Source organism: Triturus cristatus, chromosome 1_1, assembly GCF_964204655.1.
Source record: "Triturus cristatus chromosome 1_1, aTriCri1.1, whole genome shotgun sequence".
Lineage (NCBI taxonomy): Eukaryota > Metazoa > Chordata > Amphibia > Caudata > Salamandridae > Triturus > Triturus cristatus.
The window spans coordinates 150,226,720-150,239,385 of NC_140579.1; positions in this window are offsets into that span (position 1 = coordinate 150,226,720).

Consider the following 12,666-nt stretch of genomic DNA (forward strand, 5'->3'; position numbering starts at 1 on the left):
GAGGTACCCAGAAAGCACAGACTCAGGACTGGACTGACTTTGTTGATTGTGCAACCCAGGCTCTGGAGGGTTGGCTGGTTGGTAGTAGACTTACTGATTTTAAGGGATTGTATAATCTTATAATGAGAGAACAGATCCTTAATAATTGCCAAAACCAGTTGTTGCATCAGTACCTGGTGGACTCTGATCTGACCTCTCCCCAAGAATTGGGAAAGAAGGCAGACAAATGGGTCAGAACCAGGGTGAAGCAGGAAACCCAGAACCAAGGGGGTGACACCAAGAAGCAAGATCCTAAAGGCTCTGAGAACGGTGGGGATAAGTCAAAAGACCAGAAGTCTTCACATGGGCCCCAAAAATCTGCATCTGGTGGGGATTCACAGTCTACAAAGGGAAAAGGCCATAAGAAGCCCTGGTGCAAATTCTGTAAACAGAAAGGGCACTGGACTTCTGATTGTACCAAGTCCAAAGACCAAACCATCACCACTCCTGCCCCTAAGGCAACTGTTCCCCCTAGTGCAGCTACTGGTGGAGGTGGTAATCAGAATAGGGGTGTAGTAGGGTTGACCCTGGGTTCTGAAGTGGACTCTGGCCTAGTCAGAGTACCCACTCAGGCATTGCTGGTTTGTGAGGGAGACATTGATATGTCTTCCTAGTGAGCCCCAGTAATCTGGGCAAGTACAAACAGCAGCCTGTAATAAATGGCAAACAGGCTTTGGCATTCAGGGACACTGTTGCTAGTGTCACTATGGTGGCAGAGGATCTGGTGGACCCTGCACAGATCATCCTGGGTGAAATGTACCAGGTTACCAATGCAAGCAATGTCAGGACCAACCATAGTCTGGCAGTTGTGAATTTCTCCTGGGGAGGGGTAACTGGCCTCAAGAAGGTAGTAGTCAGTGCAGACCTCCCTGTCGAATGTCTGTTGGGCAATGATCTGGAGACTTCAGCCTGGTCTGAAGTACAGTTATGGACTCATGCTGAGATGTTGGGCATACCTGCAGAGGTATTTCCTGTGACCAGGTCACAGGCCAAAATGCATAAAGCTGAATCAGCTCTGGATCCTGAAACTATGGACCAGATGCTACCCAAGAGGAGGAGCAGTAGGGTTAAGGCAGTGCCTTCCCCTCTGTCTCAGATCTCAGATTCCCCTCCTGAGGGAGGAGAAGCAGATCCTGAAGAAGGAACTGCCCCAGAGGGACTTGAGCCTAATCAGGTTGAGTTCTTGGGGGCCGGGGGACCTTCCAGGGAAGATCTGAGAAAGGAGCAACAGTGCTGCCCCTCTCTCGAACCCCTCAGACAGCAGGCTGCTGCTGAGGCTGCTGGGAGTGCTAGTGGGTCCCATAAAGTTTATTGGGATGAGGGACTCCTATATTCTGAGGCTAGAGATCCTACCCCTGGAGCCACCAGGAGGTTGGTAATACCTCCGAAGTTTAGGGGGTTCCTCTTGACCCTAGCACATGATATCCCTTTGGCAGGACACATGGGCCAAAACAAGACCTGGGACAGGCTTGTTCCACATTTTCATTGGCCATACATGTCAGAGGACACAAAGGAGTTTTGTCGCTCCTGTGTCACTTGCCAAGCCAGTGGCAAGTCAGGTGGCACAACAAAGGCCCCCCTGATAACCACTATCTGTAGTGGGGGTACCCTTTGAAAGGGTAGGGATTGACATTGTTGGTCCCCTTGACCCTCCAACAGCATCTGGGCACAGGTTTATCCTGGTGGTATTGGATCATGCCACCAGGTACCCAGAAGCAATTCCCCTCAGGATCACCACAGCCCCTGTGGTGGCAAGAGCCCTCATTGGAGTTTTCTCCAGAGTGGGCTTCCCTAAGGAGGTTATATCTGAAGATGTACAAACTTTATGTCAGGGTATCTAAAAGCAATGTGGAAGGAGTGTGGTATCAATTATAAATTCACTACTCCCTATCACCCACAATGCAATGGGTTAGTTGAAAGGTTCAACAAACCCTAAAGGGAATGATTAAAGGCCTCCCAGAAAAGCTTAGGCGAAAATGGGACCTTTTACTTCCCTGCCTTCTGTTTGCATACATGGAGGTCCCACAGAAGGGGGTTGGCTACAGCCCTTTTGAACTTCTGTTTGGGCACCCTGTCAGAGGTCCATTATGTTTGGTGAAGGAGGGCTGGGAGTTACCTCTCAAACCTCCCAAACAGGATCTGATGGACTAAAGCAGGCCCTATCAATCCTGAGAGCAGGGTGCTTGGTTTACTATGTGAGGGGGTGCCTCTGCCTGAGCAGGGCCCCTCTTCAGCTGGCAGGGTCTATTCCCTGTGGCTGTTTGTGGATGCGGTTAAACCATATACTCTTAAGTGCATTATAACCTCCCGGTAAATGCTTGATTTGGAATGACTGCATCAAAACATGTCGTGTTTGGTGTCAAACAACTTGGAATCATACCTACCCCCACACCAGTAACTGGTGTGGAAGTATGATCCCACCCTTCTAGAGGGGACGACATGTACCCACTGTGGAAACACGGTAGAAATCTGAAAGAGCCCTGGCATCACAAAATGGATGCCACCAGCACAGACACTGGGCTGCCCTCCTGCTGCTGACTGAAACTCGCAGTGGAGGAGGCTCAACAATAGGTATCCTGTCACAGAGAGGTGTCACCACCTTCCAGACAGGATTTAGTGTATTGGAGCTGGGTGGGTGCACTCTTAGAGTGCTTTGAGGTCCTGCACTGGGGGAGCAGTAGGCTCCTCTGTGCATATGCCAGCTCAAACCGGTTCAGGGGCTACTAGCCCCTGATCTGGCGTGAAACTGGACAAAGGGAAGTGGGTGTAACCACCCACCCCCTGACCCTCCTAGAGGAGTGGTCATAGAGCTAGTCCCTCCCTTTATTTTACTATAAGATAGGTACACGTTGCCATTGCAAGTTAGATAACCCTGGACGACGCTTTACAAGAAGAATCCTGGCCCTTTGACGTTCCACTACCTTTGGAAGACGGAAGAATCTCCCTTGGAGTCAAGGAGTGACTCCCCTGCTTGGCAGGCACCAAAAACTTGAATCAATGGTCGCAAACTTTCCCGCTCCCGCCGGAGTCCGAAGTCCCTGCAACCCCGGAAGTGGATTTCCTGACTTCTGGACGGCCATTGTGAGTCCCCAGCAGAGCTGAGGTGAGTGGACCCCACGAGTGACGAGGAACAGCAATACCCAGGCACCGTGCACTATTGTCAAGTGCAACCCCTTCACGACATTCTACGAACTTGTGCATTGGACCCCGTGTGGTCCAAGTCTCTAGCAGCATTGCCCTTGAAAATCAGAGGCCTACCTCGTCCCGAGTGACCGTGGGCTCCTGTGAAGTGAATCCTCATGAGGCGCCTTCGCGATCCCATGCCAGCTGGCTTGTGGGTCCCCTGAAGACTTCTTCATCAAACCAAAGGGCTCCCCTGGTTGCTCCAGGCCTGCCCTGACTTACCCTCGCTGGGTGAGTCCTTCAGACCTTGCTGGTTTGCACCGCTGACTTTTCTTGAATTCCACAAGACTTGCTGTTGCCAAGGCTTGTTGGCTCCAATCTGGTTGCCGACACCTCAGTAAGCTGCAGGCTTTGTGGGACACTCCGAATCCAGCTCCTGGTCATTGTCGACGCCTCCTGGTCCTCGTGGTGGAAGAGTCAAAATACCCTTGATCACCTGAAATCACCCGACTTCCGTGGGCATCCATCTTCCTGGCCCCGGGTCACTGGCAAGTGATTGTGAACACTGTCCCTTCTGCTTTCAGGTCATCTTCATCTTGAATCCAGCCTTGGATTCCACCGGACACTTCTTCAGTCTTCGCAAGCAGCAAATCTTCTTTGGCTTCCATAGATAACAGCGACGCGACCCGACACCAAAAGACACCTATGCACCCGGCTTCCCTGGGTGAGGTAACTCGTGCACTCCGGTGCCCTAGTGTGTGTTGGCCCTCGAATTACTTACCTTGTAAGTGGCTTGCTTGTAGACTTCCTCGAAGTACCCTAAAACTTTAAAAATCCAACTGCGTCTTGCTCCATCAATAGGGAACCCGCGGCTGTGTTCTCACACTGCACGTGTCTCCCGTGGTCTTTGTACTTAAATGCCTTGGGTGGATTAGTGAAGCCCCAGCGATTCCACAGGCCCTAGGCCTTGTCCCCTTGCAAGTCGACTTTCCTAAACCTCTTTTTTATTATTGGTCTGGTACGCCGCTAGGGCCCCAGCCATATTTGTGCTTAACTTATCGTGAAACTTTGATATTTGAATGTGTTCCTGGCTTCTAATCTCATAAAGAGATTAGTAGAGTGTTTCTAGAAATAAATACATATATATTTGATATATATACCTGTGTGGTGTCCTTTCATTTGGTAATTCAAGAGATTATAAGGTAAAACAAGCTGCTTTACATTCCTCTGAGACTTAGCCTGAAGGCTGCTCTCCACAGCTACCACTAGGATAGCTTTCTTTAAAAGGTTGTCTTAAACCTACCTACCATAAGAGTCGAATTGGACTGGTGCAAGGTGGCCACTATAACTAGTGACCAGCATATGCCAGGCCAACTTCTCACAGTTGTCTTAAACCTACTACCATAAGAGTCGAATTGTACTGGTGCAAGGTGTCCACTTGAACTAGTGAACAGCATATACCAGACCAACTTCTCATAGCCCGTTACTCCCATACACTATGGAAGATGACAGAGATCTGGACTTGATTCAACGTACTATGATGGTTGGTCCATGGGTTCATCTGTGTCCGTGCTTCACTTTGTCCTATTGTGCCGCTCAGACCTCCTTCATGCTGCCATATTGGATTTTCCCATTGATGGTTTTCACCTCTTCATTGCGGGGGCTGCTTCGTCATTCAAGACGGTATGTTGGATGGCTCGCTATTCTTTAGGAATTACCCTTCCTGCCTTTCAACTTTGGGTTGGCGTCCACCAGCAAAGTAAACCGTAACGCCTTTCCTATGTCTCCTCCTGACTGTGAATCCAAACTCATGGAGCCCTTTGACTAGCACATGTTTCCCTCTGCTAGCCTTGAATAGGGTCTCCAACCGTTTCTGTAATGAGAGCAACTTCTGATCAGTGAAAATGATTGTGAGCTACTGAAGGCCATGTAACTTACACATTGTTACCAGACACTCCCTTGCCAAGCTTCATTGACTTCAAACCTAATTTCAATGGAGCCTGATACTATGGTTTGAAGAAAATACAGTGACATTCGGATGGAAAGGTTGGATTAGAAGGCATAGAAAGGGTGCAGAGTGGTTAGGTGAGGCTTGGAGTATGGGTTAGTGGCAGTGCTTTAGAGTGGGAGGGATATGATGATCAGAAGAGGTTTAAAGGGGTTGGGAGGGGAAATGGTTTGGGGTAGAGATAGAAAGCATGGAGATGGTAAACACTGCGGAAAGGTAGGGGTAGGAAGGAGGCATATTAGCATGAGATGGGTACGATGTAACAGTGGAAAACAGCTTTGCAGGGAGGAGGAAGTTTTGGAGATGGAGGAAAACAGAGAAGGAAGCACTGTACAAAGGGGTAATATTAGAAAACGTGGGTATAGCAGTAAGGTGGAGAGGGGAGAGTTCACAAGTGAATGACCTTCCAGGTAAAGAAGAATGTAATGATTTGATGCAGTGATGTATCCTGGTGTGTGCTAGTAGGAGATCATGACCTGATGTTTGGGTAGGAGAAGTCCTTTTGTTTAGGGGTGTTTAGGTGGCAGGTTGACCATTAGAAACCTAGAAGGTATTATCCTGCTCCTGAGGAGTACGTTCTGGGTCTGTCAAACTAAAAGCTGATACTACAGTACTGGATCTTTGTTGTCCACCTAGAGGTTTAGATACCACAATTTCAGCAGAATGTAAGATACCATAATAGTGGGTCTGTGTAGTCTACTTAGGTGTTTGTAGATGCTGAGGATGTGTGCACAGTGATTTGGTGCTCATGATATTCAATTGTACCAATGGTGCCAAGGTGGTCTTCATGCTTGAAGACATTGAGGAAACCCTACATAGGGTTAGGGGAGACAGATGTGCTTTTGGGGAGATGATGGATACTGATGTGAGACTGAGGTGATTTGGTGCTCTAAATATTCCATGGTTCCAATGCAATCAGTGGATCTTGACACCCCAGTAGGAGTCATTGCAGTCCACCCAGACATATAAATGCTAAAACTGCAGGAAAGCGACAGACACCTCAGTAATGGGTCACAGTTTAAGCCAGAAGCACAAATGCTGGAACCCTGCGAGAGTCTAAGACAACCATGGTATTGTGAAAATTATCAATCAGTGCGATCTACCTAGAAGTGGGAATGCTAGAACCCTAATAGGATCCAAGACAAGCATAGTAGTGGATCAGTGGGCCAGTAGGGTTCACTAACAAGCAGATCAAGCACGGCCCCAGGAGAATCTAAGGCAACCACAATAGTAGATAAGTGGAGCCCACGCAAAAGCAGCAATGCAGCAAACTTGGGATAATCCAAGACAATCACAATACAGAATGAAAATGGTTGCCCAGAAAATTATCCATGCAATCCTAGAAAGGTGAAGATACTGCGTAGTCCACCCAAAGGCAGGAATGCAACAACCGTGAATTTGTTACAGAAGACAGTCTGTTTGTTAGTGTGTTTACCCAGAGGTTGACATGACATGACACAGAGAAGTAGTATTGGCCCAGAGAACTGGATGTCTGTTCAGTACTGATAATTGGAAATAGTAAACGGTAGTCCTGTAGAGGAAACTTGTTTAACTTTAGCAGGAGTGAGGATGGAGAGGGAGTTAGCGAGAGTGGTATAGGGTGAAAAGGGCTAGGGGATTCTGGCACTAGAACCTCCCCATGCCGAAAAGGGTAGTCTCAGCAGTAGTGTTCCTGAACCTCTCAACCTGGATACCCAGGCTTGAGGTCTAGGAAGAGAGATTAGGTAGTGGAAAGGGTGAGAGAAGAACCTGGGAGGCAAGTCCAGGCACCAGCTAGTCCTACTCCCTCACAAGCTGTTCCTGGCCTTGGGTAGTAGGCGCTAGAGGAAGAAAGGAGAACAACTTTCAACACAGATCTAAAGCAAGTCAGCACAAACCTTCTGAATGTAAAACAGACAGGCTTAGCATGTTAACTTGCCAATCACTACATGTCTATATTTCCTTTTTCTCATTGCATCATTTTAAATGTCCACCCCTGTTTCTCTATGTATAACATGCAAAGCCAGTACGCCTTGCTTTAATGCGCTAACAGATGTAAGTGACATTTCAGCACATCTGTGCTTGCATGCATTAGATTATTAAAGCCAGACAGTTTGGCTTTGTCAATGCATGTTTTATATTCCTGTGTCATATGTTGTAAACAAACAGCAGACTTAATTCCTATTCCACAACCCCAACAATACAATGCCGCTACCTACCTGACAAGAAGGGAGCAAAGAAATCATATCAACATTTTCAGCTCTTTGCTTGTCTTTTGAGCTTAGAAGTCATCTTTAATCTTTTTACGCACTGAAATTAATTAGAACAGAAGAGAAGACTTTTTTTTTTTTTACAAACAAACATTTGCAGCACTTGTGTGCCCCCAAAGCTCACTCTGTCCTGAGCAGCCGGTGTCTTTATTTGGGGTACCGAGACGCAGGGCTGGACATAAACATAGCGAAGGGGAACAATAATAATAGCGGCATAGAAACAGATGACAGATGGGAGGCTGAACAGCTTGGCAAAGTAATAGTAACAAGTGCTAGGCTGCTGTTGGCCTGTTCTCCTTTGCCTATTGTGCATGCTAGTCTGTTATGTCCTGTCTGCTTTGCCTGTTATGACTGTACTGTGTCTTCCAGACAAATTATGATGCAGCCACATGCTTGACTGCTGCTAGTTAAGTCATGTTTATCCATTTCAAGTCCATGTGTCCTGGTGGCAGGATGTTGAAACCAGGCAGGGTTTCAAATTGCACCAGCCACATTTATTTTCTAAAATTAGACAAAGAGTTTCAAAACAGGGAATGACTAGGATTTCTTTACGAGTTTTCCCTCTGTTCTCCTCATATGAACATATCAGCTGTAGCAGCTGCACCACATTACAATAGGGCTCTCTGGTCTGGAGAGAGCCTTTAAGGTAAAACTTTCCGTTTGTGATAGCTAATTCCTGAAAAAAAAGTATGTATTACACAAAAATACGCGCATTTTTTAATGTAAATGTTTAGCTATCTGAGATCTTTGGAGTGAGAATTAATATTTTACGCTTTAACACATCTTTCGCTTCAAATTTGCAGAATACCCTTTCTTCGGGGTGCTCTAATATGTAGACACTGCCTCCAATGTGCTCTTCAGTTAGCGCTGTGATCCCTTTTTCCACCAGACGTGTGCAATGTTTCTCTGTGGCTGCATGCCACATGTTTGTATGTGCTGGTTTTACCTGCACATTCGTCTGTAGCACTATATGTTTTCCCTTGCAGCCATCTCAGTGTTACAGTGCTGACCTGCTCCCTCACACCTCTGTCCTGTTTGGGCCTTGTGATGTCTTCCAGGAGCAGTGTGCTGCCGAAGTCCGTTCCCTCGCACTCCTTCCGTGTCTTATCTTTTTGAGATGTCACAAGCTCGCCGGTTCTTCTTTAAAGAGCCTTAGCACCAGCAACCCTTATTGTTCGCCGCTTCCTGCCGAGCGTTTCCTCTTGCGAGGCACTTCCTACCCAAATCTTTCCATTTGTAACTTCTGTTGCAGGAGGGGGCGGGTGGGGGCACTCCATGAAAGAGCCGCAGTGTGCCAGTTGGCCTGTGCTGATTGCAGCCCAGAGAGGACACCTGGCCCCTGCCCACTGCCCGGACAGGATTTCTATGCCCCGATCTCTGCGGGGCCCACGGGCGCTTCCTAAAGACATGATACTGGGGCACAGGAGGGATGCTGGGCTGGGAGATGCGGTTTAAGTTCGGTTGCCAGGAGCCCAGGGCAGTGCTGCCGGAGCACCGAGACCAGGAAGGAGCCTTCAGTTGTCGGTGTGTGAGTAATCGCTGTGGTGGCAACGCACCGCCGGTGACCCCGATGTTTTTAGATGCGTTCAGTCTTCCTTGCATCTGCTGGCAAGAGTGAACTGCATTCCTGAGACGGGCATGTTAGGACATCGGGTCCACTGTCTGCTGCACATTCTTCAGCCTTCCAATATCGATTCCTGCCCCCTGCGTGCCTCGGCGCTCTCTCTTCTAAGAGGAAAACAATCTCTAGATTGTAGTTATTATATATACAGAGATGCGTCATAACTGTAGGTGTGCAGTACATTTTTGCTGTGCCATTTTTTGCCATTCTCAATATTCGCTCGTAGTTGTTTGTTGGGATAAGTTCGCTTAGGCATAGACCCAGGTTTTCGCATATTGCAAGATAGATTTCAGTACGAGATAACTTCACTTTAATCAAATCCATCTAACTACAAAAATGTGTGCAGACGTGTTATTTCCAAGTTTCTTTTCGGGTGTTTTCTACGTATTCAGAATTTTTTAATGCAAGTTTCGTTTTTGCAACATGTGTTGCTGCAGTAGACATGGTTTTCATGTACATGCAGCAAGCATAAAATGGTTATCTGCACATAATTATCCGCGGAATTTCCTGGAAGTTACAAGAACTAGTGGTGCGCGTGCGCGCGCCACAGCCAAGCATGTGATTTCAATTATTGCGCCCGTGTCTGGGCACGATAATTGAAACCACATGGCCTATTGGTGTCTATTACGCGCACCAAGCGCATAATAGACACCAATAGGCCATGGGTGGAGCAACGCGCCCGCCTGTGGCCAATTGCGTGCAGTCTTTTATATAAAGACGCACCCAAAGGCCGATGGGGTAGCCCAAAAGGAAAAGCACACGCACGAGCGTGTGCGATTCCTAGGTCAGTGCTGAAACCCCGTTTTTCACTTACTAAAGGTCTCGTGCTGCGCAGTGCAACGCTAGGCGCAAGACCTAAAAATTGCTGTATTTCCAGTTATAAATACGGCAGCACGTCTACCAGCCAATGGGAGTAAAATGCCTGCTGTGTGTAAATGTGACACTTTAAAATGGGAGAAAATTCAACTGAAGAGTCACCTTTGTTTATGTGCATTACATAAAACTCATCATTTTAATTTTCTCCCATGTCAAAGTGTCTTTACAAACAGTAGGCTTAGTACTCCTAGTGGCCTGTAGACACGGTGCCATATTTATTATAGGAACATTAGGTCAATTTTTTTAAGGAGGAATTTAAAGTGACGAAACATGCTTCATACAACATTAGGACTAAAATAGCCTCATTTAAAGTAGGGGAAACATTATGACAATGTTTCATAGAAACAGTTTTTTCACTTTAAATTTCTCTCATTTAGGAGAAATTGACTATTTTTTAGATACAAATATGGCACTGTGTCTACCAGTCACTGGGAGCAAGATGCCTGCTGTTTGTAAATGTAACACTTTGAAAAGGGAGAATAAGTTAACTCATAATTTTAATTTTCTCTCATTATTTTTTTTAACTTTATTTATACATTTTGCATCAAATACACATCATATAAGACATAGGAGATACATCTTAGTAACACAGAGATCATAAGCAGTACTAGGCAAACAGGTGTTCTGACAACTATAGACAGCAGTGCAGATTCACTATAAGTATGCAAGTTAAGTAGCAAGTTAAACAGTACCATAGGCCTCTTCCTATTATTAGACTGTGGGAGAAAGGCTTGTGTGATTACAGGAAGTAAATTCCCCCCGCCTCTTGATATCTGTAGGACGTGAGGCACCAGTCCACTCTTGTGTAGGGATGTGGTAGGAGGGCACTACGAGTACCTCAATGAGCCAGTGAAGCCAGGCTAGGATCCAGGTAAAGCCGGTGTGGTGTCATTGCGGTTTGTGAGGCCGGGCTTGTGAGTTGTAGGGGTTGGTGGCGAGCCGCGTGCAGCTGCCCATCTGACAAACAGACCCCAGATGTCCTTGGGCCTGGACGCCATGGGCATTAACTCCCTGTATGCCACCAGAATCTCCTGACAGTAAGAGATATCCTGTATCCACTTGTTTACGTTGGGCGCGCTTTGTGTACCCCAGTGTATCGCAATGCGCTGCTTGGCCAGGAGGAGCATCATGGGCGTCAGGCGGCCCGTGCCTGGGGGCGCCTCCACTACATGACCCAGTAAAGCTGTGAGGGGTGTGCAGCTAAGCTGGAATCCTGTCACTTCTTGAGTAATATCAAATACCTTTTGCCAGAATTGTGAGATGGGCCAGCATGTCCTTGCTAAATGGAGGAAGGAGGCCTGCGCTGTTGCACATCTCCAACATGTGTGATCCGGTCACAACTCCATTTTATGTAGTTGTATGGGCGTGCGATGCAGCCTTTGTATGTATTTGAAGTGAATGAGCCTGAGCTTATAGTTGGGTGAGAGACGTCGGAGCTGGGCGCAGCAATAAGCCCATTGTTTCTCAGTAGGGGGTAGGGTTAGAGTCCTGCTCCATTGTTCCAACGCCGAGGGTATCGTGACCTGTGAGGTGCGCTTTGTCGCGTTGTATATACGAGTGATGAGTTTCTTGGGTGACAACTGAGTTAGGACGTTTTCTAACGCCTCTAGTTGCGCCGGCACAGAGGGGAAGGTGGAGTGTAGTCGGCTGCAATGGGCTCTAAGTTGGTAATTTAAAAACAGTTCCAGAATTGGGGTCTGAGCACTTGCTGGACTGTACGGATTATCCTGGAATTTGTTGTCTGGGTACAGGTCATTAAGCTAGTGTCATGCATAACAAGAATGCTGGGATGATGTGCGAGCTGTATCGATGGAGCATATCAGAATGGCAGCTTTGCGCTGCGTCAATGACCCTCCCGCCCAGCGCAGCATCTCTACTGTGTTCATTTCTTCCCTCAGTCTTTTATATGCAGAGTAAAGTGCTGCTGGTAATGCGACAGGGGAGGCAACTTCTTTTTCGATCGCAACATGAGGCTGAAAGGGAGTGGATTGCGACCAGAAGTGTAGGTACTGTGCCTGTGCGAGCGGCAGCTTCAGCACTTCCCAGAAAATGCGAGGTTGTTTCCTGGCCCACGTGTGAGTTATGAGGAGAGAGCGCAGTTGTCGGAAAAAGGCTTGTGTAAGTATGAGGGGTATATTAATGAACAAATACAGGAGTTTGGGCAAAATTATAATTTTTGCAATAGCAATTCTGCCAGCCAATGACAGTGTCATCTTAGATGATTATTTTGGTCTCGAGCCAAGTGATCAGCCTGCCATAGTTCAGGCACCATAGTTCTTGTAGGTCCCTGCTGAGCCATATTCTCAGATACTTTACTACACCGGCTGCCCAGGTCAGGGGGAAGTACAGTGTAAGCGTTATAGCGGCTGGCATTAGGGCAAGGAGCGTTGATTTGGCCCAGTTTACCTGTATGCCCGACATGCCACCGAACAGTAGGATCTCACGTAATGCCGGGTTAAGGTTAGATTCCGTGTCACATATATAGAGGATGATGTCCTTGGCATACATCGATATTATCAGGCCCCTGTCCGAGAACCCCAGTCCCCTAGCCCTGTGATGTTGTCTCAGCCGAGCTGCTAGAGGCTCCATTGCTGTTGCAAATAGCAGGGGCGAAAGAGGACATCCCGGTCTGGTGCCACGGGAAACGGGGTACGGGTCAGATATTAGATCGTTTACTTTGAGTCTGGCTGTAGGGCGCGAGTAAAGTAGTTGGATAAGTTTTAAAAAATTTGCGCTTAAACCAATTCTAG